General features: G+C 39.3%; 1 protein-coding gene across 1 annotated transcript in view; it reads right to left on the bottom strand.

Annotated features, from left to right (window-relative positions):
- The window catches only part of Itk (IL2 inducible T cell kinase), a 116,463-nt gene extending 101,224 nt beyond the window's left edge, over window positions 1–15,239 (bottom strand). Inside the window, exon 1 of the mRNA XM_052194776.1 lies at window positions 15,093–15,239. The gene's annotated coding sequence lies outside the window, so the exon portion shown is untranslated. The remainder of the gene's footprint in view (window positions 1–15,092) is intronic.
- Window positions 15,240–15,451: the final 212 nt, after the last annotated feature.

Below are 15,451 nucleotides of genomic sequence, written 5' to 3'. Positions count from 1 at the left end.
CACCAGTTCACAGAATACAAAATACAGGTACTTACGCGTGAATCTAAAACACTGGACACAGCACTGAGGGAAGAAATCAAGAAATCTCAGCCAGTGAAGAGATACATCCAGTTCATGAATTCAAAGCTTTAGAATTTCTGTCTTTCCCAAAGTGTTTTATAGGTGTGATATGCTATCAGTTAAAACCTTAACAAGATATTTTGCATGTATAAAATTACATAAAATTTATGCAAATGAGAAATAAATACAACCACCCAGAAAAAACATAAAAAAAAAATAACTAAGTAGGGATAAACCTACCCTCTTTCTTTCCTTCCTCCCTCCCTCCCTCCCTCCCTCCCTCCTTCCTTCCTTCCTTCCTTCCTTCCTTCCTTCCTTCCTTCCTTCCTTCCTTCCTTCCTTCCTTCCTTTCTTTCTTTCTTTCTTTCTTTCTTTCTTTCTTTCTTTCTTTCTTTCTTTCTTTCTTTTCTTCCTTCCTTTCTTTCTTTTCCTTCCTTCCTTCCTATCTTTTCTTTTCATTTCCTTCTTTTCTTTATTTCCTTCTTTCCTTTATTCCTTCCTTCCTTTCTTATAAGGTTCCTGTTTGTTTGTTTTTTTTTTTAAGATTTACTTATTCATTTTTATGTATAGAGTACACTGTAGCTGTACAGATGGTTGTGAGCCATCATGTTGTTGTTGGGACTTGAACTCAGGACCTTTGGAAGAGCAGTTAGTGCTCTTAACTACTGAGCCATCTCTCCAGGCCAAGCCGACCCAATTTCAAGACACTGGTAGTCACCAAGATTATGTGGCTTAAGACACTGTACAGTGGTAGTCACTAAGACTGTGTGGCTTACACACAGTGTTGAAGGAACACAATGGGGAACTCTGAAGGACATGAGTGTAGAGACGGCTGGCATGCTCCTTATGAAGGTGCAAAAGCAATTCAATGAGAGAAAGCCTTTTCGACATGTGGTACTAGATGGCAACAAAGAAAACATTCATTTTTGATTTAGTTTCAGAGCTTGTTAAAAGGCCCCCAAAGTTAGTCAAAAACTCATTCAAGATATACTCAAATAAAACATAAAATTACAAGAAATTGTAATTTTACAAGAAAAAAGCAACATAGGAGATGTTGAAAATGCAGCCCATAAAGGAAAACACATTGATCATTTGTACTTCTTCAAAAACACTAGTCTTGAATGACCTTAGTAAGCAAATAAAAGCAAGTTGAAAACTTGAAAAATATTACTATTTTTAAATCAAATAGCCCACAAAGGAATAGTTTCTATATTTTAAAATTGTCAGATATCGACATTAAGAAAGCCATCTGGGGTTGTAGAGATGGCTCATCAGTTAAGATCCCATACTGATCAGAGAGTCTGAATGTTGTTCCCAGTGCTCACTTCACGGGGCTCACAACCACCACCAACTCCAGCTTCAAGGGTTCTGAGGCCCTCTGCTGGCTGCTGTGCAGTATTCACCTGCACAATCCCCTTACCCAAACTTACCCAAAAATAAAAATAAAATATTTTTAAAAATAAAACAAACTATCCAATAAAACATGGGTAAAAGATAAAAACAAAAAATTCACCAAAAATAAATGTAAATAAATCTATAAAACTCTTTAGGGAAATGATAATTAAAATTGCAATGTCAAACCAGCTATACACCCAGCAGCCAGCACGGAAGAGAGAGCCAGCACAGCCTGCATTCAGAGTTGATCGGGCCACAGGGCTACATACCCAAATACAAGAGAGTGGGTCTCGGCCGCCATCTTTGCTTCTGTGACTGTAACAGATTGGTAGGCAGGTTTCACCAGAGTAGAGGATTGCTTGGGACACACCCCACCAGGACTCCACCTGCACCCAGGAACTCGGTAGCACCACAGTAATTTGTGCCAGGGGAAAGCAGGTCACCCAGGGTTGCTGAGATAGGCCTGCAGCCACACAGGAGGGGCAAGAACCAGCCAGTGACAGCAGGCCCAACTAACACCAGAGATAACCAGATGGCAAAAGGCAAATGTGGGAACATTGCTAACAGAAATCAAAGTAATATGGCACCATCCGAACCCAATTCTCCCACAACAGCAAGTCCTGGATACCCCAACACACCAGGAAAGCAAAATTTGGATTTAAAATCACAGGTCATGATGCTGATGGAGGGTATCATGGAGGGCTTCAAGAAGGACATAAATAACCCCCTTTAAGAAATACAGGAGAACACAAGTAAACAGGGAGAAGCCCTTGAAGAATTAAGGGAAAACACAACAAAACAGGTGAAGGAATTAAACAAAGCCATCCAGGATCTAAAGAAGGAGGTAGAAACAATAATGAAATCACAAAGGGAGACATGGAAAACCTAGGAAAGAAGTCAGGAGTCATGGCTCCAAGCATCAGCAACGGAATACAAGAGATAGAAGAGAGAATCTCAGACGCAGAGGATACCATAGAAAGCACTGATACAATAGTCAAAGACAATGAAAAATGCAAAAAGCTCCTGACCCAAAATATCCAGGAAATCCAGGGCAAAATGAGAAGACCAAGCCTAAGGATTATAGGTATAGAAGAGAGTGAAGATTTCCAACTTAACGGGCCAGTAAATGTCTTCAACAAAATTATAGAAGAAAATTTTCCTAACCTAAAGAAAGAGATGCCCATAAACATACAAGGAGCCTACAGAACTCCAAATAGATTTGACCAGAAAAGAAATTCATCCCATCATAAAATAATTAAAACACCAAATGTAATTAACAAAGAAAGAATTTTAAAAGCAGTAAGGGAAAAAGTCTAGTTACATATAAAGGCAGACCTATCAGAATTACACTGAATTTCTCACCAGAGACTGTGAAAGCCAGAAGAACCTAGGCAGATGTCATGGAGACCCTAAGAAAACACAAATGCCAACCCAAACTGCTATACCCAACAAATCTCTCAATTACCATAGATGGAGAAACCAAGGTTTTTCATGACAAAAACAAATTTACACAGTATCTTTCCACAAATCCAGCCCTTCAAAGGATAATGAATGGAAAACACCAATAAAGGGAGGGAAACTACACACAAGAAAAAGCAAGAAAGTAATCTTCCTTCAACAAACTCAAAAGAAGATAACTACACAAACATAAAAATTACATCAAAAATAGCAGGAAGCCACAATCACTATTCCTTAATATCTCTTAACATCAATTCCCCAATACAAAGACATAGACTAACAGACTGGATTCATAAACAAGACCCAACATTTTGCTGCATACAAGAAACTCATCTCAGTGTCAAAGACAAACACTGCCTTTTACTGTCAGAGTAAAAGGCTGGAAAACAGTTCTCCAAGCAAATGGTCCCAGGAAACAAGCTGGAGTAGCCATTCTAACAGTCAATAAAATAGACTTTCAATCAAAAGTCATCAAAAAAGACACAGAAGGACACTTTATACTCATCAAAGGAAAAGTCTACCAGGAAGAACTCTCAATTTTGAACATCTATAGCCCAAATATAGGGGCATCAGCATTTGTAAAGGAAACCTTACTAAAGCTTAAAGCACACATCACACACCACACAATAAATGTGGGGGACTTAAACACCCCACTCTTTTCAATGGACAGATCAGGGAAACAAACTAAACAGAGTCACAGTGAAACTAACAGAAATTTTGGACTAAATGGATTTAATAGATATCTATAGAACATTTCATCCTAAATCAAAAGAATATACCTTCATCTCAGCACCTCATGGTACCTTCTCCAAAATTGGCCATATAACTGGTCACAAGACAGACCTCAACAGATATAAGACGATTGAACTAATTCCATGCCTCCTATCAGATCACTATGGAATAAGCGTGGTCTTCAAAAGCAACAAAAACAACAGAAAGCCCACATACACATGGAAGCTGAACAATGCTCTACTCAGTAATCCCTTGGCCAAGGAAGAATTAAGGAACGAAATCAAAGACTTTTTAGAATTTAATGAAAATGAAGGCACAACATATCCAAATTTATGGGACACAATGAAAGCAGTGCTAAGAGGAAAACTCATAGCTCTGAGTGCCTACAAAAAGAAGCTGGAGAGAGCTTACACTAGCAGTTTAACAGCACACCTGAAAGCTTTAGAACAAAAAGAAGCTAATACACCCAAGAGGAGTACAAGTCAGGAAATCATCAAACTCAGGGCTGAAATCAACCAAGTTGAAATAAAAAAAAAAAAAACCTATACAAAGAATCAACAAAAGCAGGAGCTGGTTCTTTGAGAAAATCAACAAGATAGATACACCCTTAGCCAGACTAACCAGAGGGCACAGAGACAGTATCCAAATTAACAAAATAAGAAATGAAAAGGGTGAAATAACAACAGAAACTGAGGAAATTAAAAAAAAAATCATATCCTACTACGAAAGCCTATACTCAACAAACACAACTGGAAAATCTGGGTGAAATGGACAATTATCTGGACAGATACCAATTACCAAAATCTAATCAGGATCAGATAGACCATCTAAATGGTCCCATAACCCACTGACAGTCTCCCAACCAAAAAAAAAAAAAAAAAAAAAAAAAAAAAAAAGCACAGGACCAGATGGCTTTAGTGCAGAATTCCATCAGACATTCAAAGGAGACCTAATGCCAATACTCTTCAAACTATTCCACAAAATAGAAACAGAACATTACCCAACTCTCATGTAGCTCTATGAAGCTACAATTACGCTGATACCAAAACTTCACAAAGATCCAATAAAAAAAAAAAAAGAGAACCTTAGACCAATTTCCCTTATGAATATTGATGTAAAAATACTCAATAAAATTCTTGCCAACCAAATTCAAGAACACATCAAAATGATCAAGTAGATTTCATCCCAGGGATGCAGGGATGGTTCAATATACGGAAATCCATCAATGTAATCCACTACATAAACAAACTCAAAGAAAAAAAAACCCACATAATCATTTCATTAGATGTTGAAAAGGCATTTGATAAAATTCAACATCCTTTCATGTTAAAGGTCTTGGAAACAACAGGAATTCAAGGCCCATAGCTAAACATAATAAAAGCAATATACAGCAAACCAGTAGCCAACATCAAACTAAATGGAGAGAAAATTGAAGCAATCCACTAAAATCAGGGACTAGACAAGGCTGACCTTTTGCTCCATATTTATTCAATATAGTACTTGAAGTTCTAGCCAGAGCAATTAGATAACAAAAGGAGGTCAAAGGGATACAAATTGGAAAGGAAGAAGTCAAACTATCACTATTTGCAGATGATACGATAGTCTACTTAAGTGACCCAAAAATACTCCACCAGAGAACTCCTACAGCTGATAAGCAACTTCAGCAAAGTGGCTGGATAGAAAATTAACTCAAGCAAATCAGTAGCCTTCCTATACTCAAAGGATAAACAAGCTGAGAAAGAAAGGGAAATGACACCCTTCACAATAGCCACAAACAACAATATAAAGTATCTTGGTGTGAGTCTAACCAAACAAGTGAAAGATCTGTATGACAGGAACTTCAAGTCTTTAAAGAAAGAAATCGATGAAGACCTCAGAAGATGGAAAAAATCTTCCATGCTCTTGGATTGGCAGGATTAATATAGTAAAAATGGCCATCTTGCCAAAAGCAATATACAGATTCAATGCAATCCCCATCAAAATCCCAGCTCAATTCTTCATAGACTTAGAAAAAGTAATTCTCAAATTCATCTGGAATAACAAAAAACCCAGGATAGCTAAAACTATCCTCAACAGTAAAAGAACTTCCAGGGGAATCAGTATCTTGGACCTCAAGCAGAACTACAGAGAAATAGTGTTAAAAACTGCAAGGTATTGGTACAGTAACAGGCAGGTAGATCAATGGAATAGGATTGAAGAACCAGAAATGAACCCACACACCTATGGTCACTTGATCTTTGACAAGAGAGCTACAACCATCCAGTGGGGGGGGGGGGGAAAGATAGACTTTTCAAAAAATGGTGCTGGTTCAACTGGAGGTCAGCATGCAGAAGAATGCAAATCAATCCATTCTTATCTTCTTGTACTAAGCTCAAGTCCAAATGGATCAAGAACCTCCATATAAAACCAGACACACTGAAACTATTAGAAAAGAAACTGGGGAAGACCCTTGAGGAAATGGGCACAGGGGAAAAGTTCCTGAATTGACAAATGGAACCTCATAAAATTACAAAGCTTCTGTAAGGCAAAGGACATTGTCAAAAGGACAAAAACAGCAACCAATAAATTGGGAAAAGATCTTTACCAACACTACATCCCACAGAGAGCTTATATCCAAGATATACAAAGAACTCAAGAAGGTAGACTCCAGAGAGCCAAATAACCCCCTTAAAAATGGGGTACAGAGCTAAACAAAGAATTTTCACCTGTGGAATATCAAATGGCTGAGAAGCACCTAAAGAAATGTTCAACATCCTTAGTAATCAGGGAAATGCAAAACAAAACAAATCTGAGATTTCACCTCACACCAGTCAAAATGGCTAAGATCAAAAACTCAGGAGAAAACAGGTTCTGGAGAGGATGTGGAGAAAGAGGAACACTCCTCCACTGCTGGTGGGGTTGCAAGCTGGCACTACCACTCTGGAAATCAGTCTGAAGGTTCCTCAGAAAACTTGGAATGATACTTCCAGAGGACCCTGGTATACTACTCTTGGGCATATACCCTGAGGATTCCCTAGCATGTAATAAGGATACATGCTCCACTATGGTCATAACAACCCTATTTATAATAGCCAGAAGCTGGGAAGAACCCAGATGTCCCTCAACAGAGGAATGGATACAGAAATTGTGGTATATATACATAATCGAGTACTATTCAGCCATTAGAAACAATGAATTCATGAAATTCTTAGACAAATGGATGGAAGTGGAGAATATCATCCTAAGTGAGCTAACCCAGTCTCAAAAGAACACTCATTGATAAGCAGATATTAGCCTAGAATCTTGGAATACCCAAGACACAATTCACATATGAAATGGTGCCCAAGAAGAAGGAAGGAGTGGCCCCTGGTCCTGGAAAGGCTCAGTGCAGCAGTGTAGGGGAATACCAGGACAGGGAAGTGGGAAGGGGCCGACTGGGGAACAGGGGGAGGGAAGAGGGCTTATGGGACTTTCGGTGAGGGAGGATCCAGGAAAGGGGAAATCATTTGAAATATAAATAAAGAATATATAAAATAAAAAAGAAGAAAAAATTGCAATGTTATAATTCCATGTATCTATTAAAATAGTTAAAAATTATACATAAATAGGGAAAACACAAAAGAGTATGCAGGAGAAATTATGTCACTTATCTGTCATATATCAATAGTGGGCATGTAAAGAGGCACAGCCACTGTGGAAAACATTAAGTAGTTGCTTAAATACCAAACAGAGAAATATATAGCAATTTCACTCCTGAGTATTTATCCCTGAGAAGTGAAGGCATATCTCTATATAAAAATCTCAACATGAATGTTTATGGTAGCTTTTGACAAATGTGGTTAAAATGGCCTCGCACAACCATGACATAGAATAATACTCAGAGAGGAAAAAAAACAGGCTATCTATGAAACAGCCTGCGTGCCTCTCCAGAGAACTGCTCTAATTGGAAAGCTAGCTCTAATTACATACTGATGGGTTCCACTTATGCAATGTTCTCAGAATTAAAATGTTACAGAATGGACAACAGGCTGGTGGTTGCCAGGAGCTATGATGGAAATGGGTATATGAAAAGGGACCATGAGAGGTGATGGAAAGGGACCTTGACTGTAATATATCGTGGCCATAATAAATGTGCTCTACTATCAATCTGAAAGATGAACCATCAGGATAAACTGGACTAGGCATACAAGGGACCTTATTGCTTCACTTCATGCAATTACCTATAATCATCTCCAATTTTCATAACTAGTTTATTTATAGGTTACAGTGTGGATACTGACAAGCTGATTATGAAGTTTATAAGGAAAGACAAGAAATCTTGAATGAACCCAGTGCAATACTTGGAGAAAACAAAGCCAAACAATGAACAGTACTGGATTTTAAGATTATCACAAATTGCTGTAATAGTCTATCATTGTCCAGACACTAGACAAACCAATGGGAGCAGAGAAAGCCTGGGAAGAGCCTAGATTTTGGTAAAGAAGCAAAAGCAACTCACTGGAGGCAGGAGAGTCTTATAACAGAAGCAACTAGGCACCCAAAGACCTTAACTCAACATAAAAATGAACAAAACCCAAGCCATACACCTGCCTGTAAAATGTGAAACTGCATTACCACCAAACACATAACCTGTGAAAACACAAGCCAGTCTCTGTTAGAGCAACAGAAGGAATCTGCTCTGTGAGAGATAGTTTCCAAAACATGATGAGGCAAGCTACAGAGTGGGAGAAATAACTTGAAGAAGGCACATCTGATAAAGGTTATTACCCACAATATTAAAGGACTCAAAGACAGACAGCAAGTGTGGGGGAGACCGCTCAGTGGTAAAGGTGCTTGCTGTGCAAATTTGCTGGCCTGAGTTCACCCCCTGTAGTGCACAGAAATGTGACGAGTGGGCACAGGAAAAGACGGTGAGCATCTTAGGATGTTACCAAGTTAGGATATGGAGATGCAACTGTAGATCTGCTGGAGTTGCTAAAATTCTAAACATTGCCAGCAAACACAACGGGAGCTTTTGTTCCCTGTGTGGGGAATGGAGCTGTACAGTTACTCTGGAACAGTTCAGGTAGTTGTTTTTGGTTTTTGTTTTGCTTTGTTTTGTTTTTTAACAAAGCTAAGAATCCTCTTGCCATGAGGTTCAACAGTCACACCCATCAGTCTCAAAGTGAAAACATACACTGACATAACAACGCAGGGACTGAGATTTACAGAAGTTTTATCCACAGGTTCTAAAACCTGGAAGCAACTGGGATGCACTTCCCCAGGTGAATGGATGAGGAAGTGTGTTCACATGATGGAATGTTATTAAATGGCAAAAAGGAAGATACGAAGTTACAAAAGAAGTGGAAGAGTCCTAAATGAAGTAGAAGAAAACATCATATAGGACTCCAACTATATAATATTTTAGTAATGGCCAAATCATGCAGACAGGGGCTGGAGAGATGGCTCAGAAGTTAAGAGCACTGACTCCTCTTTCAGAGGTCTGAGTTCAATTCCCAGCAACCACATGGTGGCTCACAACCATGTATAAGGAGATCTGGCGCCCTCTTCTGGTGTTCAGGCATATAAGCAGACAACACTGTGCACATAATAAATAAATACAACTTTTTAAAAATTCATTCAGACAGTAAAAATGTTACTGGCTTGTAGAGCCTGGGGCACTGTCTCTGAAACACCTATAAATCCTCGAGGAACCAACACTGGAAGATCAGTGTATATTATGAAACTCTAAAAGCCTGAGAGCCCCGTCACCCGTTTAGTCTGGAAAACAGCTCTAATCTTCAAATGTAAAGGGCTGTGTGGACTGCCTTTAGTGGTGGCATCGAACTAAACATGGAACCCTTCCTTGTTTAAAATGGTCATATTTTGTCTATTGCAGATTTTTCTTGTTTTAAATTTTATTGTTTGAATTTTTAATTAAAATATGGCTTGCCTTGATTATTGCGTGTTGCCCCTGGTCCCCCTCGTTAGTTGTGCTGGAGAGTAAACTCAGAACCTCAAGGTGGCCAACAGTGCCACAAGCTCCATCTCCATTGTCCCTTCCCTAATCAGAGGCAAGATGGATCCTGATGTAGAGTGATACCGAGGCCAGGTAGCTCGCCTTTATACACACCTGATATTCAGGACACATGGAAGTGTTTTCCTCTTGCGTTCCCCTTTATCCGAAATTCATCTCTCACTAGGAAATATTCTACAGTGGCTACGGTGCACAACTGCAATTACAGCCTCATAAGAAACAGGGGAGCGAGGTGAAAAGACAACACAGGCAGCCACGACGGGCACAGAAGCATCTAGCACTTTCCAGTTCCTGCATTTGGAACCAAAAAAACCCCTAGAAAATGACTTCTTTGTGAGATGGGCGCCTGAAGTCTATTATTGGATAGACAGTGGAGAGACCCGGAGAGCCTAGTTATCCGAATAGAAGGTGAGAAATAACACATCAACACTAAGCACACAGCAGCCTGGCAGGGCTGTGCGGGACAGATGGAAAGTGGGATTGCGTGGGGGAGATGAGCACGAAGCCACAGAGCCTTAACTTAGCCTGTCTAGTTACTGCTGCCCCCTGCTGGTAAGAAAATGCAAGGAGCAAAGCAAACTGCCCCTCTCTATCAGGCTGTACCAGGTCTCCTTTGTTAGTAGTGATAAGTTTGTTTACACCAATAAAGCATCAGCAACAACAACAACAAAAATGATTATCATGGATTGAAACTATACTGTATATTTAATAGGAAAACTCATTAACAACAATTTTCACTGGAAGTGCATCCTTCAGATTATATATATATATATATATATATATATATATATATATATATATATATATATATATATATAATTTTTATTTTTATATTATATTTTTATTTATATTGTATATAGACTATATATACATATATATGAATGTATGTGTATGTATAAATAAAATGCACACACACATAAACACACACTATATGTTATGTATATAGTAAGATATGAATAAGCAGATGCTGGCTGCAACTGTTTTCATCTGCTAGCTTCTAATTCTTCTTCTGAGATCAATTAACAGGCCAAAACTGCAATATAATTGACAAACAACCCATAGATTATTATTTATTGGTACCACAATACCAGCAGAATTGGTAAGATTCTGAGGTGCTGAGAAAAATTAGATTCCTACATAAGAAAAAACCAACCAACCAAACAAACAAATGGAACCTTGAGTCTTACTTAAACTATGCATGGAAATAAATCTGCCCAAAGTTAGAAATCCCAATGCAAAGCTTAAAATCATAAAAACCCTTTACAATGTTCAGATAAGCATAGGTTCTTGGATAGGATGCATGGAGTCGGAACCATAAGAGAAACTAAACAATCAGCTGGAGAGAAGCTCAGGGGTTAAGAGCACACGTTGTTCCTGCAGATGACCTAGGTTTGATTCCCATGTGGTGGCTCACAACCATCTGTATCTCTAGTCCCAGGGGATTCGAAACCCTCTTCTGGCCTCTGTGGGTCCCAGGCGTGCATGAGGTATGCATACATCCATGTAGGCAAACACTCAAGTATACACATAAATAATAAAACAATAAATCTTAAAAAAAAGAATTGATAGGACTTCACTGAAGCTAAAAACCCTTGCTGTTTAAAAGATACTATTAGGAAAAGTTAAAAGATCAGTCATAAGTTATAAGTAATATTTATGACACATATATTCATTAAATAAGTCATTACATCTAGAATGTATGTGTGTGTTTGTGTGTGTGTGTGTGCTCACACAACTCAATAGAGAAGGCAAGCCACTTTTTCAAGTTGAGTGAAAAAACTCAAGCAGTTTTTCAAGATGCATACAGAAAATAATACTAAATAATGATGAATTCAACTGCTGCTCATTTATTGGGATGGCAAAGTAAAACCACAGTTAACCAGGGCAGGTTGAGATGCAGAGCCATTACAACCCAAAGGCTTTAACATTACACAACATAACATTACAGCACTCGCTCCAGTGCTCCCGGAGAGGGCATGGTGTGCATGTTACAGGGGGTGCCCTAGTTCCTTTCAGACTCCAACTCAAGACCATCATGGGGACCTTGGTGTTGTTCCAATTGCTGTTTCCATCACCCCTGCCACATTCACCTCTTTCCATATTCACAGCTGACTGCCAAAGCCACCATCTGTCACCCCCCTGAGTAGCAGCTGGTCTTAGCCCACGCCATCGTCACACATGTGCATTATTTTGTCGCCTGAGCTCTTATCACTATTCGAGGTTCTCATATTTGCATCCTGTTTGTCTGTGTTTCTCTGTTGGAAGGCTGGATATATGTCTTTACCCTTCTAAAACACTACCTGGCATGATAGAGACACCATAAAAATGTATTAAATAGATGTATTCCTTGTTAGATGTAAGGTTTAAATTTTGCATAAAAATAAGTGTTTATCACAGCCATATTTTCACCAGCTCCTATCAAGATACGGATTTCTTAGGCACTGATCCTTTGTATGTTACTGAAAGGAACACCAAAATGAGACTCAAGAGGCAGACATTCTACCTTGATGATGTCACTAGCTGCCAGACATTGACATTTCGGGCCACATCCAGAATTTTATCCCAGGATGAAAAAAATGAGCGCAAAAACAAGAGCAAAAACTCAAGTGTGGACTGAGATGCTCACAATCCAGTGACTGTGACAGCAAACGCTGAGAGGAAATTCAGTCACACTGTGGAGCTATGGCTACGTAGATGTGGCCTCTCTATTTAAGTCACACGATAGCTTCATTTGAAACTGATGACCACATACTAGTCCTCATTTATCTAAGGGTTTGTTTTCAATTGCTCATGGCCAAATGTGACATAAAGGTACTAAGTTGAAATGGCATACATAAACTCATATTGCATTTTGAAGGGTCCATCAGTTTGAAGAGAAGGGTATAGAGTATCCAGTCTGGCTTGTCAAAGGTGTGAATTACCCCCTTGACCAGAGTACGGATTCTATTATATGCTACCTGCCCCGTAGCCTCTTAATAGACACTGTAAATTATCAGATTTTGTTACATTACTGCTGTGTTTGTGCCCAAGCAATCTTTCTTTTACTTAATAGTGACCCCAAAGTGCAAGAGGAATCAATCTGGTTATTTGAATATGTCAATGGGAAGTCATGAAGTATTTTCCTTTAAGTGAATTAGTGATACAATACTTAAAGACAGAGACCACACTTACAAAATTTTATTACAATATCTTTTCATAATTATTCTATTTTGTTATTAGTTATAGTGGCTCATTTTTCTGTATTTATAAATTAAATTTGATTATAGGTGGGTGTAATAAAAATTATTATCTACAGGGTTAGGAACTATCTGTGCTTTCAGATATTCACTAGGGATTAGGAAATATATCCTCTCAAATTACAGGAGACAGTTAGATTCATTTTGTTATTCACTCATTAAATAGTTCTTGAACACTTGCCCATCTCAGACATTGTTCTAGGTGCTGACAATACAACAGTGGATGAAATGGAAAATGCTTCTATGCTAATCAACCTGTATCTGATGGAGAATACAATAGAGTAAACATGCTACGTCAAGATGATTTCAGTTGTAGGCAAACCCTATGAAGGTAGTTTTGTACATATTAAAAGGCTTGGGAAACCATTACTTTGTAAAGCTTTCTATAGTCCATAGTAGGGGCATTAGATTTTATTTTATATGAAACAAAAACTGCCTTGGAGAATTTTGAACAGAGTCCGATCTTCTATGGCAGAATAGCTTGGGAAGAAGATTACGGGGACAAAAGTAGAAACAAAGAAACCATTTGGGAGGCTATTGCAGAAATTGAGGTAAGTACGAATGACAACAGTCATGGGTATGATGGTTTGTATTGCTTGGCCCTGGAAGTGGAACTATTAGGAGGCTTTGTTGGAGTAGGTGTGTCACTGTGGGTGCAGGCTTTAAGACCATCATCCTAGCTGCCTGGAAGAGAGTCTTCCACTAGCAGCCTTCAGATGAAGATATAGAACTCTCAGCTCCTCCTGTACTATGCCTGCCTAGATGCTGCCATGCTTCTGCCTTGATGATACTGGACTGAATTTCTGAACCTGTAGGGCAGCCCCAATTAAATGCTGTCCTTCTAAGAGTTACCTTGGTCATGGTGTCTGTTTACAGCGGTAAAACCCTAACTAAGACAATGGGTGTGGTGGCAATTTCTCATATCTGAAACACTATAAAATAAAACCAATGCAAGAGGTTGGTGTGGTGGACTCAGCAGAGTACAGAGGAAGGGGGACACTAACTTTTTGCAAATGGACACAGTGCATTTGGGTAAAGCTGAAACAGGGTTAGGACCTGGTGTACAGAGATGAGGGGCCTCCAGGATCTGGATGGTATTATCTATGTCACGTGGATGGCTTCTTACTGAAAAGTGGTTTCACAGCTCTAAGTCCCTGGGGTGATCCTTAACCAAATATGCCAAGTACTGAGCCAGATTGAGTACAATGAGGATTGGAAATAACCAGTCTCTCGTGTAGAACACATAGGAGTCAGGGGAACACTTGATCCAGGCACATTAAAAATGAATGAATTTATTAAAAAAGATCAATTATGGGGTGGGGGGAAGAATGCAAAGATTACAAGCCAATTAAAAGGCACTGGTAGTTAGAAAGGGTAGCTCTTAATTGGAACCAGAGACGATCTGAATTCGAATATTGATAAGGCAGTTGATTTAAAAGCTAGAAAGTCCTCCCTTTCCCCCCTCCAAATTCTCACAACCTAGGCTGACTTTAAACTATGGGGTTGAAATGACCTTGAGTTTCTGAACTTCAGATCCTTCTGTTTTTACCCCCTATGCACCAAGGCCACAGATGGCCCTTTTAACATTCAGATCTTGCAAGTACAGTCAATAAGGCAAAATTAAGTGTTCATTACACCCATGTTTTTAACTGTCATGACACGGCTATCCCCTATGTACTACTGGGCATGTTTTATAAGCCCTCTACCAACAGAGTTAATCCTTAGAAGCAAAAAGACTGAATGGCATTTTCTTGTAGCTGCCCAGATAAAAGGACAAGAAGAAAGGAAACTGCTGTTTGTTTGCTTGCACTCTCTCTCACTGGCAACTTCATCTGTTTCACTGCTGTGCCATTCCTCTGCCAGTATTAGAACCAAACTCCTTTGGGATTCCAACATGGACTGAAGACCAGCAAGCGGCTCTCCAGGAACCCTCCAGGCCTCCAACAACCGGTGGGGTCTGCTGACACATCCATCCTCTTAGACTGAGCCACTACAGGATTCTCAGCCTATCAGGTCTGAGCGAGCGAACGAGCGAGTGAGCGAGCCCTCTTTGGACTACTTGAACTGCATCTTGTAAGCCACTCTATCAAGTCATATACACATTATATCCATATGTATACACACATTCGTTCTCCCAGTTTTGTTCCTTTAATAACCCCTAGCATACTTTCAGTAAGATAACAATTCCGTGCGCATAGGATAAAAAGAACCCTTACCTTTTAGAGGTTCATACTGGACTAGAGACGAAATGGTGGAGTACATATAGTTGTGGAAGTTGGTACAGTGAGTAGACTGTTCTTTTGCGTTTATGTCTGCAATTCTCCACATATTTAAAAGGAAGAAACTGGGACATTCTTGTTTGTGAAGCAGAGCTGTTCTATCAGAACATTCTTATCTTACTTTTAATTTGCAACACTGCATCTTAAGACTCCCATATCTGTTAACAATTCTTCTCTGTGTGTGTGGGGGTGGGGTGGGGTGGGGTGGGGTGGGGTGGGGAAAGGCCTCAAAGGAAAGTTTTCTTCTTGGTACAGATGGCTCATTTCTGTACCTCTGGCTTTCATGAGGCTGGGAA

The sequence above is a fragment of the Apodemus sylvaticus genome, chromosome 10, assembly GCF_947179515.1.
Source record: "Apodemus sylvaticus chromosome 10, mApoSyl1.1, whole genome shotgun sequence".
NCBI lineage: Eukaryota > Metazoa > Chordata > Mammalia > Rodentia > Muridae > Apodemus > Apodemus sylvaticus.
Note: the sequence above shows the minus strand (reverse complement) of the source record. Positions and strands in the feature narration are given on the sequence as shown.